This window comes from Thermobia domestica, unplaced genomic scaffold, assembly GCF_964235325.1.
Source record: "Thermobia domestica unplaced genomic scaffold, izTheDome1.hap1.1 HAP1_SCAFFOLD_1679, whole genome shotgun sequence".
Lineage (NCBI taxonomy): Eukaryota > Metazoa > Arthropoda > Insecta > Zygentoma > Lepismatidae > Thermobia > Thermobia domestica.
Window position 1 is genome coordinate 14,055 of NW_027657389.1, and position 15,951 is coordinate 30,005.

Here is a 15,951-nt window from a genome sequence, read left to right on the forward strand (position 1 = left end):
CGCCCACAAAGCCCCTCCTTTTGAAGGTATTTCGCCCTTGCACCTCTTATTCTCACAATTCTAGGGAATTTCAAGTTTACTTTACTATTTCAACTAATTAAAAGATAAGATTTTGGATCCCAAGAAAACGCCTATTTAAATAGCATGGAGATTTCTTCATCCTCCTTTAGACCCCTTAAACATTAAAAATATTCACTTTTGGCAATTTTGCTGTAGCTTAGTCTGGAAAGCCTACAATTATGCTAAATTTCATCATTGCAATCCTGCCACAATTAACCGAACATTTTGGCGTGCAGAAGACGTCCCATATAAATGACATGAGAAAGACTTTTCAATTCCCCATAAAACCACTCTAAAGTTGAAAATTTTTACTTTGTACTGATTTACTTAGGTAACGCTAATGAAAACGTACAAGAATACCGAATTTCTCGTTTGTGTTCCAATTACAAGTAACTAAACTTTGAGATTACAAGTCCAAATAAAGGCCCATTTAAATAACATGGGGAATTTCATCATTTCCTCTTTAGACCTCTTAAAAGTTAAAAATATTCACTTTTGGCAATTTTCCTGTTGGTTAGTCCCGACAATCTACAATCATGTCGAAATTAGTTATTGTAGCCCTACAGGAAGTGCCCAATAATTTTGGGATGTCAAAGGTGTTTCATAGAAATAACATGGGAAATTTTTTGAGTTCCGCATAAAACCACGCTAAACTTGGAAATATATATATATACTTATCCAACTAGGTAAAACTTACGAAAACGTACAAGTATACGGAATTTCAAAGTTTTATGAAAAGTACCTAAAATTTCAGATTATAGGTCCGCAAAACCGTCCATTTAAATAATATGGGAAATATCTTCATCGCCCCTTTAAACCAACTAAACATTCAAAATATTCACTTTTGTAAATTTTCCAGTGACTTACTCCCGAAAGGCTACAGTTTCGTCAAATATGGCCATTATAACTCTACAGGAAGTGCCTCATAATTTGCGGGTGTGAAAGGCGTCGTATACGTAAAGCCTTCGTTGCTTTTTTTTTTTCTTACCACATTTAGTAATTTTATAAATTTTGAGGACATGTATAAGAATTTTGACGGCAAGTGTGAGCAGTTTGACGGCTAGTGTTACAACGATAAAATACAATTCGCTGTAGCCTTGGTTCCTTATTTTCTTATAATACATACGAGCCACATCAAAATAACAATGTTTCCATTACGTGGTTTCTCTCCATTTATATATATATATATATATATATATATATATATAATTTATCTGATTGCCTGCCAACTAGATATTGAAAACCTTATTATTTTATGACATATGAATATCTTTTTTTTTTTTTTTTGTATATTTGATAATTGTATATTTTTAACCAACTTCTTCTTCGAAATTAACCTATGTTAGTACATATAAAGAAATACTCATTGCCCAAGTACCGCTGTAGCGTGAACCATCTGACGGCAACTGTGAGCCCATGTCCAAAATTATGAACGAAAAGTCGGCAACTGTGAGGCTTTGGTCGGCAATTATGAACAAAAAGTCGGCAACTATGAGCATCATGAGAACTAGTGTGAGCACTTTGAAAGCACGTGTGAACATTCTGAAGCAAACTGCGAGTATTTTCAAGATAAGCATGAAGAATTATGCTTTCAATTGTGAGCCCCATAACCGAAATTATCAACAAAAAGTCGGCAACTATGAGCGCTTAGACGGCAACTGTGAGGCCTTGGTCGGCAATTATGAACGAAAAGTCGGCAACTATGAGCAGCGTGAAAGCGAGTGTGAGCACCTTGAAAGCACGTGTGAACTTTCTGGAGCAAACTGCGAGTATTTTCAAGATAAGCATGAAGAATTATGTTTTCAATTGTGAGCCCCATATCCGCAATTATGAACGAAAAGTAGGCAACTATGAGCGTTTTGAATGCAACTGTGAGACCTTGGTCGGCAATTATGAACGAATGGTCGGCAACTATGAGCACTTTTTTTTTTTTTTTAATGCGAACATTCTGACGGCTTGCGTGAGCATTGTGACAGAAACTGTGAGGCTTTCGACAACAACCATGAACCATTTAAGTTACACTATCAGCAGTATGTTAGATATTATGAATGAAAAGTCGGCAACTATGAGCATCGTGGAAACGAGTGTGAGCATTTTGAAAGTACGTGTGAAGATTCTGAAGGCAGCTGTAAGTATTTTGAAGATGAGCACGAACGAATATGTAGGCAAATATGAGCCCTTTGTCCGCAATTATGAACGAAAAGTCGGCAACTATGAGCGTTTTGACGGCCACTGTGAGGAGTTGGTCGGCAATTATGAGCAAATAGTCGGCAACTATGAGCGTTTTGACGGCAACTATGAGGCCTTGGTCGGCAATTATGAACGAATGGTCGGCAACTATGAGCACTTTTTTTTTCTAATGTGAGCATTATCACGGCTTGTCTGAAGAATCTGGCCGCAACTGTGAGACTTTTCACAGCAACTGTGAACCATTTAACTATCACTATCAGCATTATGAATGAAAAGTCGGCAACTATGAGCATTGTGTAAGAGAGTGTGAGCATTTTGAAACTACGTGTGAACATTCTGAAGGCAACTGTGAGTATTTTTAGGATGAGCACGAATCAGTATGTGGCCAACTATGAGCCCTTTGTGCGCAATTATGAACGAAATGTCGGCAACTATGAGCGTTTTGACGGCAACTGTGAGGCATTGGTCGGCAATTATGAACACATAGTCGGCAACTATGAGCGTTTTGACGGCAACTGTAAGGCCTTGGTCGGCAATTATGAACGAATGGTCGGCAACTATGAGCACATTTTTTTTTTCTAATGTGAGGATTATCACGGCTTGTCTGAAGAATCTGGCCGCAACTGTGAGACTTTTCACAGCAACCGTGAACCATTTAACTTGCACTATCAGCATTATGAATGAAAAGTCGGCAACTATGAGCATTGTGTAAGAGAGTGTGAGCATTTTGAAACTACGTCTGAACATTCTGAAGGCAACTGTGAGTATTTTGAAGATGAGCACGAACCAGTATGTGGGCAACTATGAGCCCTTTGTCCGCAATTATGAACGAAAAGTCGGCAACTATGAGCGTTTTGACGGCAACTGTGAGGCATTGGTCGGCAATTATGAACGAATAGTCGGCAACTATGAACGTTCGGACGGCAACTGTGAGGCCTTGGTCGGCAATTGTGAACGAAAAGTCGGCAACTATGAGCGTTTTGACGGCAACTGTGAGGCCTTGGTCGGCAATTATGAGCAAATAGTCGGCAACTATGAGCACATTTTTTTTTTTTTTTTTTGAATGTGAGCATTCTGACGGCTTGTGTCAAGAATCTGACCGCAACTATGAGACTTTTGACAGCAACCATCAACCATGTAACTTACACTATCAGCATTATGAATAAAAAGTCGGCAACTATGACCATCGTGGAAGCGAGTGTGAGCATTTTGAAAGTACGTGTGAACATTGTGAAGGCAACTGTGAGTATTTTGAAGATAAGCACGAAACATTATGTAGGCAACTATGAGCCCTTTGTCCGCAATTATGAACGAAAAGTCGGCAAATATGAACGTTTTGTCGGCAACTGTGAGGCATTGGTCGGCAATTATGAACGAATAGTCGGCAACTATGAGCACATTTTTTTTTAACGTGAGCATTCTGACGGTTTGTGCGAATAATCTGACCGCAACTGTGAGACTTTTCACAGCAACCATGAACCATTTAACTTACAGTATCAGCAATATGTTAGATATTATGAATGAAAAGTCGGCAACTATGAGCATCATGAAAGCGAGTGTGAGCATTTTGAAATTACGTTTGAACATTCTGAAGGCAACTGTGAGTATTTTGAAGATGAGCACGAACCATTATGTAGGCAACTATGAGCCCTTTGTACGCAATTATGAACGAAAAGTCGGCAACTATGAGCGTTTTGACGGCAACTGTGAGTTCTTGGTCGGCAATTATGAACAAATAGTCGGCAACTATGAGCACTTTTTTTTTTAAATGTGAGAATTCTCACGTTTTGCGTGAGCATTGTAACAGAAACTGTGAGGCTTCTAACACCAACCATGAACCATTTAAGTTACACTATCAGCAGTGTGTTAGATATTATGAATGAAAAGTCGGCAACTATGAGCATCGTGGAAGCGAGTGTGAGCATTTTGAAAGTACGCGTGAACATTCTGAAGGCAGCTGTGTGTATTCTGAGGATGAGCACGAAACATTATGTAGGAAACTATGAGCCCTTTGTCCGCAATTATGAACGAAAAGTCGGAAACTATGAACGTTTTGACGGCAACTGTGAGGCCTTGGTAGGCAATTATGAACGAATAGTCGGCAACTATGAGCACATTTTTTAAAATTTGAGAATTCTGACGGTTTGCGTAAGCATTCTGACGGAAACTGTGAGGCTTTTGACAGCAACCATGAACCATTTAAGTTACACCATCAGCAGTATGTTAGATATTTTTAAATGAAAAGTCGGCAACTATGAACGTTTTGACGGCAACTGTGAGGCCTTGGTCGGCAATTATGAACGAATAGTCGGCAACTATGAGCACTTTTTTTTAAAATGTGAGAAATCTGACGGTTTGCGTAAGCATTCTGACGGAAACTGTGAGGCTTTTCACAGCAACCATGAAACATTTAAGTTACACCATCAGCAGTATGTTAGATATTTTAAATGAAAAGTCGGCAACTATGAGCGTTTTGACGACAACTGTGAGGCATTGGTCGGCAATTATGAACGGATAGTCGGCAACTATGAGCGTTTTGACGGCAACTGTGAGGCATTGGTCGGCAATTATGAACGGATAGTCGGCAACTATGAGCGTTTTGACGGCAGCTGTGAGGTCTTGGTCGGCAATTATGAACGAATAGTCGGCAACTATGAGCGTTTTGACGGCAACTGTGAGGCCTTGGTCGGCAATTATGAACAAATGGTCGGCAACTATGAGCGTTTTGACGGCAACTGTGAGGCCTTGGTCGGCAACTATGAGCACTTTTTTTTTAAATGTGAGCATTCTGACGGTTTGTGTGAAAAATCTGACCGCTACTGTGAGACTTTTGACAGCAACCATGAACCATTTAATTTACACTATCAGCATTATGAATAAAAAGTCTGCAACTATGACCATCGTGTAAGCGAGTGTGAGCATCTTGAAACTACGTGGGAACATTCTGAAGGCAACTGTGAGTATTTTGAAGTTGAGCACGAATTATTATGTAGGCAACTATGAGCCCTTTGTACGCAATTATGAACGAAAAGTCGGCAACTATGAGCGTTTTGACGGCAACTGTGAGGCATTGGTCGGCAATTATGAGCGAGTAGTCGGCAACTATGAGCGTTTTGACGGCAACTGTGAGGCCTTGGTCGGCAATTATGAACGAAAAGTCGGCAACTATGAGCGTTTTGACGGCAATTGTGAGGCCTTGGTCAGCAATTATGAACGAATGGTCGGCAACTATGAGCACTTTTTTTCTTAATGTGAGCATTCTGACAGCTTGTGCAAATAATGTGACGGGAACTGTGAGCCTTTTGATAGCAACCATGAACCATTTAACTTACACTATCAGGAGTATGTTAGATATTATGAATGAAAAGGCGGCAACTATGAGCATCGTGGAAGCGAATGTGAGCATTTTGAAACTACGTGTGAACATTCTGAAGGCAACTATGAGTATTTTGAAGATGAGCTGGAACCATTAAGTATTCAACTATGAGCCCTTTGTACGCAATTATGAACGAAAAGTCGGCAACTATGAGCGTTTTGATGGCAACTGTGAGGCCTTGGTCGGCAATTATGAACGAATAGTCGGCAACTATGAACGTTTTGACGGCAACTGTGAGGCCTTCGTCGGCAATTATGAACGAAAAGTCGGCAACTATGAGCGTTTTGACGGCAACTGTGAGGCCTTGGTCGGCAACTATGAGCACTTTTTTTTTAAAATTTGAGCATTATGACGGCTTGTGTGAAAAATCTGACCGCAACTGTGAGACTTTTGAGAGCAACCATGAACCATTTAACTTACATTATCAGTATTATGAATTAAAAGTCGGCAACTATGAGCATCGTGTAAGCGAGTGTGAGCATTTTGAAAGTACGTGTGAACATTCTGAAGGCAAGTGTGATTATTTTGAAGATGAGCACGAACGAGTATGTGATTAACTATGAGCCCATTGTCCGCAATTATCAACGAAATGTCGGCAACTATGAGCGTTTTGACGGCAACTGTGAGGCCTATGTCCGCAATTATGAACAAATATTCGGCAACTATGAGCGCTTTGACGGCAAGTGTGAGCATTGTGACGCCTTTTGTGACGATTCTGACGGCAACTGTGAGCCATTAGTCGGGAACTATAAACTTTTATGTCGGGGACTATGAATGAAAAGTCGGCAACTATGAGCGTTTTGTCGGCAACTGTGAGGCATTGGTCGGCAATTATGAGCGAGTAGTCGGCAACTATGAGCGTTTTGACGGCAACTGTGAGTCCTTGGTCGGCAATTATGAACGAATAGTCGGCAACTATGAACGTTTTGGCGGCAACTGTGAGGCCTTGGTCGGCAATTATGAACGAATGGTCGGCAACTATGAGCACTTTTTTTTCTTAATGTGAGCATTCTGACGGCTTGCGCAAATAATGTGACGGCAACTGTGAGCCTTTTGATAGCAAACATGAACCATTTAACTTACACTATCAGGAGTATGTTAGATATTATGAATGAAAAGTCGGCAACTATGAGCATCGTGGAAGCGAATGTGAGCATTTTGAAACTACGTGTGAACATTCTGAAGGCAACTATGAGTATTTTGAAGATGAGCTGGAACCATTAAGTAGGCAACTATGAGCCCTTTGTACGCAATTATGAACGAAAAGTCGGCAACTATGAGCGTTTTGACGGCAACTGTGAGGCATTGGTCGGCAATTATGAACGAATAGTCGGCAACTATGAACGTTCGGACGGCAACTGTGAGGCCTTGGTCGGCAATTGTGAACGAAAAGTCGGCAACTATGAGCGTTTTGACGGCAACTGTGAGGCCTTGGTCGGCAACTATGAGCACTTTTTTTTTAATGTGAGCATTATGACGGCTTTTGTGAAAAATCTGACCGCAACTGTGAGACTTTTGAGAGCAACCATGAACCATTTAACTTACATTATCAGCATTATGAATTAAAAGTCGGCAACTATGAGCATCGTGTAAGCGAGTGTGAGCATTTTGAAAGTACGTGTGAACAGTCTGAAGGCAACTGTGTTTATTTTGAAGATGAGCACGAACCAGTATGTGAATAACTATGAGCCCATTGTCCGCAATTATCAACGAAAAGTCGGCAACTATGAGCGTTTTGACGGCAACTGTGAGGCCTATGTCCGCAATTATGAACAAATAGTCGGCAACTATGAGCGCTTTGACGGCAAGTGTGAGCATTGTGACGCCTTTTGTGACGATTCTGACGGCAACTGTGAGCCATTAGTCGGGACCTATAAACTTTTATGTCGGGGACTATGAATGAAAAGTCGGCAACTATGAGCACCCTGACGGCAAGTGTGAGCAATTTGACGTCTACTGTGAGGATTCTGACGGCAACTGTGAGCTATTTGAGTGGAACTATTAAGCATTGTGTGTGCAACTTTGAACGCTCTGAGGGGTTTCCTGAACATGTTGACAGCATGTATGAACCACATTTCGGGAACAGTGGGCAATCTGACGGGAACTGTGAACATTGTTGTTGGCGACTCTTTTCACCCAGCATAACGTTAGAATATGACGGCAACCGTGGCTTCGTTTGCCGTCATTTTTGACATTCTCTGATTTTTCGTGACTGGTGTGCAATCGAGAGGAATCGCTACATTATAGGGATTAGGGTACAGAAGAAGCCCCGTTTACACTTTGTTAAGTCCTGGCTTGAAATTGTTCTATGAGGTTGTAATTAACATGAGTTTGACCTAATTCATGTTTTTGGATTGTTCTTTGCATTAATTTTGGAACCCGAGCGCGAAAAGCAGCCCTTTTCGCAGAGAACTTTTTACCCAGCATAACCTTTGAGTATGGCGGCAACTGTGGCTTCGTTTGCCGTCATTTTTGAGATTCCGTGATTTTCGTGACTGGTGTCCGATCGAGAGGAATCTCATCACTATAGGAGGTATGGTAGTGGGCAATCCTGCTATATACTTAGGTTAGGTTAGGCTGGCTTATACTTTCAATTTGTTCCCAGAAGTTAGGAGAGTGTAAAAGATGTTAAGTTTTGAGTGTCGTATTCTGTAACGGTTTATATATATACTGGATGTCAAATCACGTTTTCCCACCCTTGCGTGGGATGTATACGGCAATCGTGGCTGCATTCGCCGTCATGGTCAAAACGAGGCTGCGCAACGCCGGCAATTTCAAGACAGGTGTAGTATCGAGAGGAATCTCTACACTATAGGAGGTAGGGCAGTGAACAAGCCTTCTATATAAACATTCCCTTTAAATTGTTCACGGAGGTTGGAGAGACCGCTAATGGTATTGCTTTCTAAATGAGGCTTACTTTTTTCTCTCCGCGGCCTAGTCTGTCGAGAAATCTTGACTTCTGGCCACAGACAGAAAGCTAGTCTTCGCAGGAGGCGGAAATGGCTAAATTGGGAAAGGAAGCCACAGGCTGGTTGGTTTCTTTATGGGAGTCTAAACGCACTATCGCTGTTGATGTTGGTTAATTTTGAAGGCGGACTAATATCGGCGGATGGTAGTGTAGGCTCAAAAGGAATTTTATCAGCCGCAGGCAAGAACCCTGGGATGCTATTCACGGGCGTCCTAGCCGGTCAAGGTGTAGAGGAGGTTGCAAACCCTGTTGCTGCCTGGGAGGAATGCTTCATAGAAATGTGCGTCCATGGGCGGACCTATGAAAGGGCATGCAGTGCGGGTTTGCCAGCACGCCTAATGTTGTCCAAAGACTTCCTCGTATTTTGACAAAGAATGTCAGAAACCTTGGTCGGACGGCTGTTTCTAAGAGGGCACGTGGCGATGGGGAATGTGTGAGGTAGGCTCTCATACGGAAGTACCTGTCGTTTACGGGAAGGAGACAATCCTTCTTAACCCGAGGCCTAGCCTGTCGATCACGCCTTCGGGCAATTGACTTCTGGCCGATGCCGCTTTGTGCGGTTGCTGAATGCGAAGAATACTTGAACGGAAGCTACTGTCACACCCAGAGGACACGAGTAAGACTTATATCACTGGAGCAGGAGCCTAAATTTGCTTTTGTGGGTAGCCATACGGCCAGTTCTAACGTGTGCGAGGCCCCACGAGAGTAGGCTTATTCTGGTGGATGAGAAGTCTTTTAATATTTGCTGTGTCGGGTGAACGGAAGCCACAGTCATCCGTAGGACACGAGTAGACTTATTTCACTGGAGCAGGAGTCTAAATGTGCTTTTGTGGGCAACCTTACGGCCAGTTCTAACGGGAGCCAGGCCCCACAAGAGTAGGCTTATTCCGGTGGAGAAGGAGTCTTTAAAATTTGCTGTGTCGGGTGAACGGCTATATTTGAACGGAAGCCACAGTCATCCGTAGGACACGAGTAGACTTATTTCACTGGAGCAGGAGTCTAAATGTGCTTTTGTGGGCAACCTTACGGCCAGTTCTAACGGGAGCCAGGCCCCACAAGAGTAGGCTTATTCCGGTGGAGAAGGCGTCTTTAAAATTTGCTGTGTCGGGTGAACGGCTATATTTGAACGGAAGCCACAGTCATCCGTAGGACACGAGTAGACTTATTTCACTGGAGCAGGAGTCTAAATGTGCTTTTGTGGGCAACCTTACGGCCAGTTCTAACGGGAGCCAGGCCCCACAAGAGTAGGCTTATTCCGGTGGAGAAGGAGTCTTTAAAATTTGCTGTGTCGGGTGAACGGCTATATTTGAACGGAAGCCACAGTCATCCGTAGGACACAAGTAGACTTATTTCACTGGAGCAGGAGTCTAAATGTGCTTTTGTGGGCAACCTTACGGCCAGTTCTAACGGGAGCCAGGCCCCACAAGAGTAGGCTTATTCCGGTGGAGAAGGAGTCTTTAAAATTTGCTGTGTCGGGTGAACGGCTATATTTGAACGGAAGCCACAGTCATCCGTAGGACACAAGTAGACTTATTTCACTGGAGCAGAAGTCTAAACGTGCTTTTGTGGGCAACCTTACGGCCAGTTCTAACGGGAGCCAGGCCCCACGAGAGTAGGCTTACTCCGGATGAGAAGGAGTCTTTAAAATTTGCTGTGTCGGGTGACCGGCCATGAAACCTTTGAGAGGACTTGTCTCCTCGTTTCCACAGCATTTCCGCGCCTGTAAGTTGCGGAAGGTAGCATGCTATGCTTGAAGAACTGTCATCCCTTTAAGGACAGGAGTAGACTAATTCCATTGAGGCAGGAGTCTAATATGCTTTTGTGCACAGCCATACGGCCAGTCCTAACGGGAGCAAGGCTCGCAAAAGTAGGCTTTATTTCAATGGAGCAGAAGTCTTTAATATTGCTCTGTCGGGATTGTCAGTTCAAACGGGAGCAGTTTCTGCACGCTACAAACCGCTGACGAGATCTTTCTCGTGTCAATGTGATTCCCTAGCCTGGGCCGGCGCAAGGCTGGCTGGCGAACAAGGTAATTGGGCCTCTGGGTTTCATACACACGAGTAGTCTCAGATGCGTTTAGGGTGAACAGGAATAATCCGTGCAATTCTCTAGCCTGGGCCGGCGCAAGGCTGGCTGGCGAACAAGGTAATTGGGCCTCTGAGTCTTGCATTTCGGAGTTTCCTTAATTCCGGGAGGAGCCACAAAGAAGAGTCCTGAGGATTTCTCGTGTCCATGCAATTCTCTAGCCTGGGCCGGCGCAAGGCTGGCTGGCGAACAAGGTAATTGGGCCTCTGAGTTTTGTACACACGAGTGGTCTTAGGATCCTTCGGGCTCAACAGGGATTGTTGGAGAAAGTCTCTAGCCTGGGCCGGCGCAAGGCTGGCTGGCGAACAAGGTAATTGGGCCTCTGAGTCTTTATTCCCAGTTTCCTTAGTTCCCGGGTTAGGTTCACCTGTTAAATCGGAGGAGTCCGATTTATGTGTAAAGATAATGCCAGAGTGAAGGGAGCCAGATTTCACTTGAAGGAGCAAGAGCCAGTGTGGTTAAGAAGTGAGCCGTTTTGTAATCTTAAGGAGGGATGCCGATTGACTTTGAACGGGCTGTCCTCGCTTTAGAGTTTGGGCCAGTTGACGGGAGCTTACTTGTCCTTCGGAATGAGGCCAGATAGCATGTCCTTTCTAGCTTACAAAGGCTTATGCGGAGCATTGTTTTTTGTAAGTGACTTTTTATTCTCCATGTGGCATTTAAGTACCGATTTTCCTTAAGTTAAGGACGGTATTGACTCATCGCCAGTTTGAGCGTGTATCACTTGTCGAACGGAAGCCACTGTCATCCAAGGACACTAGTAGACTTATATTTCGCTGGAGCAGGAGTCTAAATGTGCTTTTGTGGGTACCCTTACGGCCAGTTCTAACGGGAGCCAGGCCCCACAAAAGTAGGCTTATTCCGGTGGAAAAAGGAGTCTTTAAAATTTGCTGTGTCGGGTGAACGGCTATATGTGAACGGAAGCCACAGTCATCCATAGGACACGAGTAGACTTATTTCGCTGGAGGAGGAGTCTAAATGTGCTTTTGTGGGTACCCTTACGGCCAGTTCTAACGGGAGCCAGGCCCCACAAAGGTAGGCTTATTCTGGCGGAAGAGGAGTCTTTAAAATTGCTGTGTCGGATGTACCGGCAACGTGTGGAAGGAAGCTGTTGTAACCCAAGGATACAAGTAGGCTTGTTCCATTGGATTGGGAGTCTAATATGCTCTTGGCGGCTGTCACACGGCCAGTATTAACGGGAGCTAGTCACCGCAAGAGTAGGCTTATTCCAGCGGAACAGAAGTCTAAAATGCTTGGTCGGGTGTAGCTTTCCTATCTTTGTTAGAACGCTGTGTTGGTTGTGTCCAACACTTTCCGGCTTTTTAGTCGGTCAATTCCCTGGTTGATCCTGCCAGTAGTCATATGCTTGTCTCAAAGATTAAGCCATGCATGTCTCAGTGCAAGCCAAAACAAGGTGAAACCGCGAATGGCTCATTAAATCAGTTATGGTTCCTTAGATCGTACCTATCCTACTTGGATAACTGTGGTAATTCTAGAGCTAATACATGCAACTAGAATCCCGCCCAGCAATGGAAGGGATGCTTTTATTAGATTAAAACCAATCGGTCGGTTCGTCCGTCCGAAACCTTGGTGACTCTGAATAACTTTGGGCTGATCGCACGGTCTCTGTACCGGCGACGCATCTTTCAAATGTCTGCCTTATCAACTGTCGATGGTAGGTTCTGCGCCTACCATGGTTGTTACGGGTAACGGGGAATCAGGGTTCGATTCCGGAGAGGGAGCCTGAGAAACGGCTACCACATCCAAGGAAGGCAGCAGGCGCGCAAATTACCCACTCCCGGCACGGGGAGGTAGTGACGAAAAATAACGATACGGGACTCATCCGAGGCCCCGTAATCGGAATGAATACACTTTAAATCCTTTAATGAGAATCTATCGGAGGGCAAGTCTGGTGCCAGCCGCCGCGGTAATTCCAGCTCCGATAGCGTATATTAAAGTTGTTGCGGTTAAAAAGCTCGTAGTTGGATCTGGGTCTCGGACGATCGGTTCGCCGCCCGGCGTTTAACTGATCGTTCCGGACGTCCTGCCGGTTTTTCCTTTCTCGGTGCTCTTCATTGAGTGTCTTGATTGGCCGGCACGTTTACTTTGAACAAATTAGAGTGCTCAAAGCAGGCCGTGTCGCCTGAATGTTCGGTGCATGGAATAATGGAATAGGACCTCGGTTCTATTTTGTTGGTTTTCGGAACTCGAGGTAATGATTAATAGGGACAGACGGGGGCATTAGTATTGCGACGTTAGAGGTGAAATTCTTGGATCGTCGCAAGACTAACCGATGCGAAAGCATTTGCCAAGAATGTTTTCATTAATCAAGAACGAAAGTTAGAGGTTCGAAGGCGATCAGATACCGCCCTAGTTCTAACCATAAACGATGCCAGCCAGCAATCCGCCGAAGTTCCTCCAATGACTCGGCGGGCGGCTTCCGGGAAACCAAAGCTTTTGGGTTCCGGGGGAAGTATGGTTGCAAAGCTGAAACTTAAAGGAATTGACGGAAGGGCACCACCAGGAGTGGGGCCTGCGGCTTAATTTGACTCAACACACGGGAAACCTCACCAGGCCCGGACACTGGAAGGATTGACAGATTGAGAGCTCTTTCTTGATTCAGTGGGTGGTGGTGCATGCCGTTCTTAGTTGGTGGAGCGATTTGTCTGGTTAATTCCGATAACGAACGAGACTCTAGCCTGCTAACTAGGCGTTGGAATCTTTCCTTCCAACGTTCATGTCTCTTAGAGGGACAGGCTGCCTCTAGCAGCACGAGATTGAGCAATAACAGGTCTGTGATGCCCTTAGATGTTCTGGGCCGCACGCGCGCCACACTGAAGGAATCAACGTGTCTTCCCTGACCGAAAGGTCCGGGTAACCCGCTGAACCTCCTTCGTGCTAGGGATTGGGGCTTGCAATTATGTCCCATAAACGAGGAATTCCCAGTAAGCGCAAGTCATAAGCTTGCGTTGATTACGTCCCTGCCCTTTGTACACACCGCCCGTCGCTACTACCGATTGAATGATTTAGTGAGGCCTTCGGACTGATACCCGGCACCTCCGTCTTGCGGTGGTACCGACGTGTCGGAAAGATGGCCAAACTTGATCATTTAGAGGAAGTAAAAGTCGTAACAAGGTTTCCGTATGTGAACCTGCGGAAGGATCATTATCAATTCATCACCACTGCGGTGGTTGATGTCAAAAGTTTCTTATTAGTGTGTCGTATCAGTTAGATTGACACCGTTGAACGGGAGCCACTGATCTTGACAGGCGAAGGAGAGAAAGGTGAGCCGTGTCTTCCCTTTAGTTGGGAAGCGAGCAGCAAGAACGGGAGCCACTGTCATCGGCGAGGGTAGCGTAGGCTACCTGTTGACACAGGCCGCGTGTCATCAAAGGATTGGAGTAGACTTATTTCGGTGGAAAAGAAGTCTTGAAAAGACTCAAAGAGAGTAAGACTTATTCCATCGGAGCAGGAGTCTTAAATGCTCAGTCAGATGGCATGATAAACCAGTTCCGACGTCCAAGGGCTCAAGTAAGCTTATTCCGTTTGAAAAGAAGTCTTGAAAAGACTCCAAGAGAGTAAGACTTATTCCATCGGAGGCAGGAGCGTTTAAAATGCTTGTGTCGGATGTCGGTGCTGGGGTAGAACGGAAGCTTGTCCTCCAAGGACTCGAGTAGGCTGTGACTGCTTTGTGGGAGAAGTCTTGAAAAGGCTCTGAGGAGCAAGGCTTACACGTTAGTAGCACAAGAAGCCTTTAATACGCTCGGGTCGGGCGACTAGAGCTAGAATTCGCTGCTTTGTAGGCCAGTATCCTTTTCTGTCAAGATGGCCTTCAATGAAAAACTGGTAGCCATGATTTTTGGCTACAAACTCATGGGCAGCCTAAGATTATTCCTTGTGATGCAGGGAAAGGCTTTCGAATGAACACGCCCAGCTTTGTGGTGAGTGACCGCAGCTGACGGGGCCAAACAGGAGGCAGGGCGGCCCCCGATGCGGTTTGTTTACCGAACTTTAATTTCTTGCACGGCATACGTGAAATGCTGTTGTAGAATTTTTACAACCCTGAACGGTGGATCACTTGGCTCGTGGGTCGATGAAGAACGCAGCTAGCTGCGCGAAAGAGTGTGAACTGCAGGACACACGAACATCGACGTTTCGAACGCACATTGCGACCCAGGATCTCTTCTGGGTCACACCTGTCCTGAGGGTCGGTAACTTTATCCTGGCGGTGGAAGTTTTTCGGATGACCCCACGGCCTCTCGCTACTTCGGTAGTGATGCTGTGGCCATGTGCAAGGGGCCTGGCAAGGGGTCTCGCGCAAGGCTTGCTTTCTTGTTGGTAACCTCTTGTGACCATGGGTCCGGGGAATGGAAACTGTGTGTTCTTGGGCTTCCGCGACAGCGGTCGTCTTAAATGAGCAGCAAAGGCTGGTGGTTTACATCCGCCTGTTGAGGCAGTTTTTGTCTCGACGAAAGTTCCTAAGTGAATTGGGGAACTTGGTCCTTGGATTTCATCCTTGCCAAACCCCTTTCGATGGGAACGAGACTGTCTTGTGTCCATGCAATTCTCTAGCCTGGGCCGGCGCAAGGCTGGCTGGCGAACAAGGTAATTGGGCCTCTGAGTTTTGTACACATGAGATTAGTCTCTCTCGAAGCATTCAGGCCGAACGAGGGTTTTTGAGTTCAATTCTCTAGCCTGGGCCGGCGCAAGGCTGGCTGGCGAACAAGGTAATTGGGCCTCTGAGTCTTGGTATTCCAATTTTCCTCTATTCCTGGATAAGCTTCAGTACGAGGTGCCCGGCAAGGGGTCAGGGGGTGACCCCTGACTTACCTTGGCGGTCTACATCTTGTAAATTGAAAAGTCCTGTTGTGCGCGAGCCTTCAGGCGCGCTGTGTTTTTGGCGCTCGACCTCAGATTAGGTGAGATTACCCGCTTAATTTAAGCATATTAATAAGCGGAGGAAAAGAAACTAACAAGGATTCCCTAGTAACGGCGAGCGAACAGGAAGAGCCCAGCACCGAATCTCGCAGTCGTTGGCTGTTGAGAAATGTGGTGTTAGGGAGGGTCGATTCTCCCGAGTTCTTGAGGCGTGTCTAAGTCTCTCTTGAATGGAGCCACTGCCCATAGAGGGTGCCAGGCCCGTGCGACCGTTTCAGTTCTCGGAAGACTCTCCTCAGAGTCGGGTTGCTTGAAAGTGCAGCCCTAAGTGGGTGGTAAACTCCATCTAAGGCTAAATATGACCACGAGACCGATAGCGAACAAGTACCGTGAG

The 15,951-nt window shown here is 45.2% G+C and overlaps 2 non-coding genes across 2 annotated transcripts; both read left to right on the forward strand.

Moving 5' to 3' along the window:
• The first annotated feature begins 12,014 nt into the window (after window positions 1-12,014).
• On the forward strand, window positions 12,015-13,847 carry LOC145677960 (small subunit ribosomal RNA). Its single transcript, XR_014130120.1, has one exon. It is a non-coding gene; the product is annotated as a small subunit ribosomal RNA (ribosomal RNA).
• An 890-nt stretch (window positions 13,848-14,737) lies between these two features.
• LOC145677959 (5.8S ribosomal RNA) lies at window positions 14,738-14,890 on the forward strand. Its single transcript, XR_014130119.1, has one exon. It is a non-coding gene; the product is annotated as a 5.8S ribosomal RNA (ribosomal RNA).
• The last annotated feature ends 1,061 nt before the right edge of the window (window positions 14,891-15,951 follow it).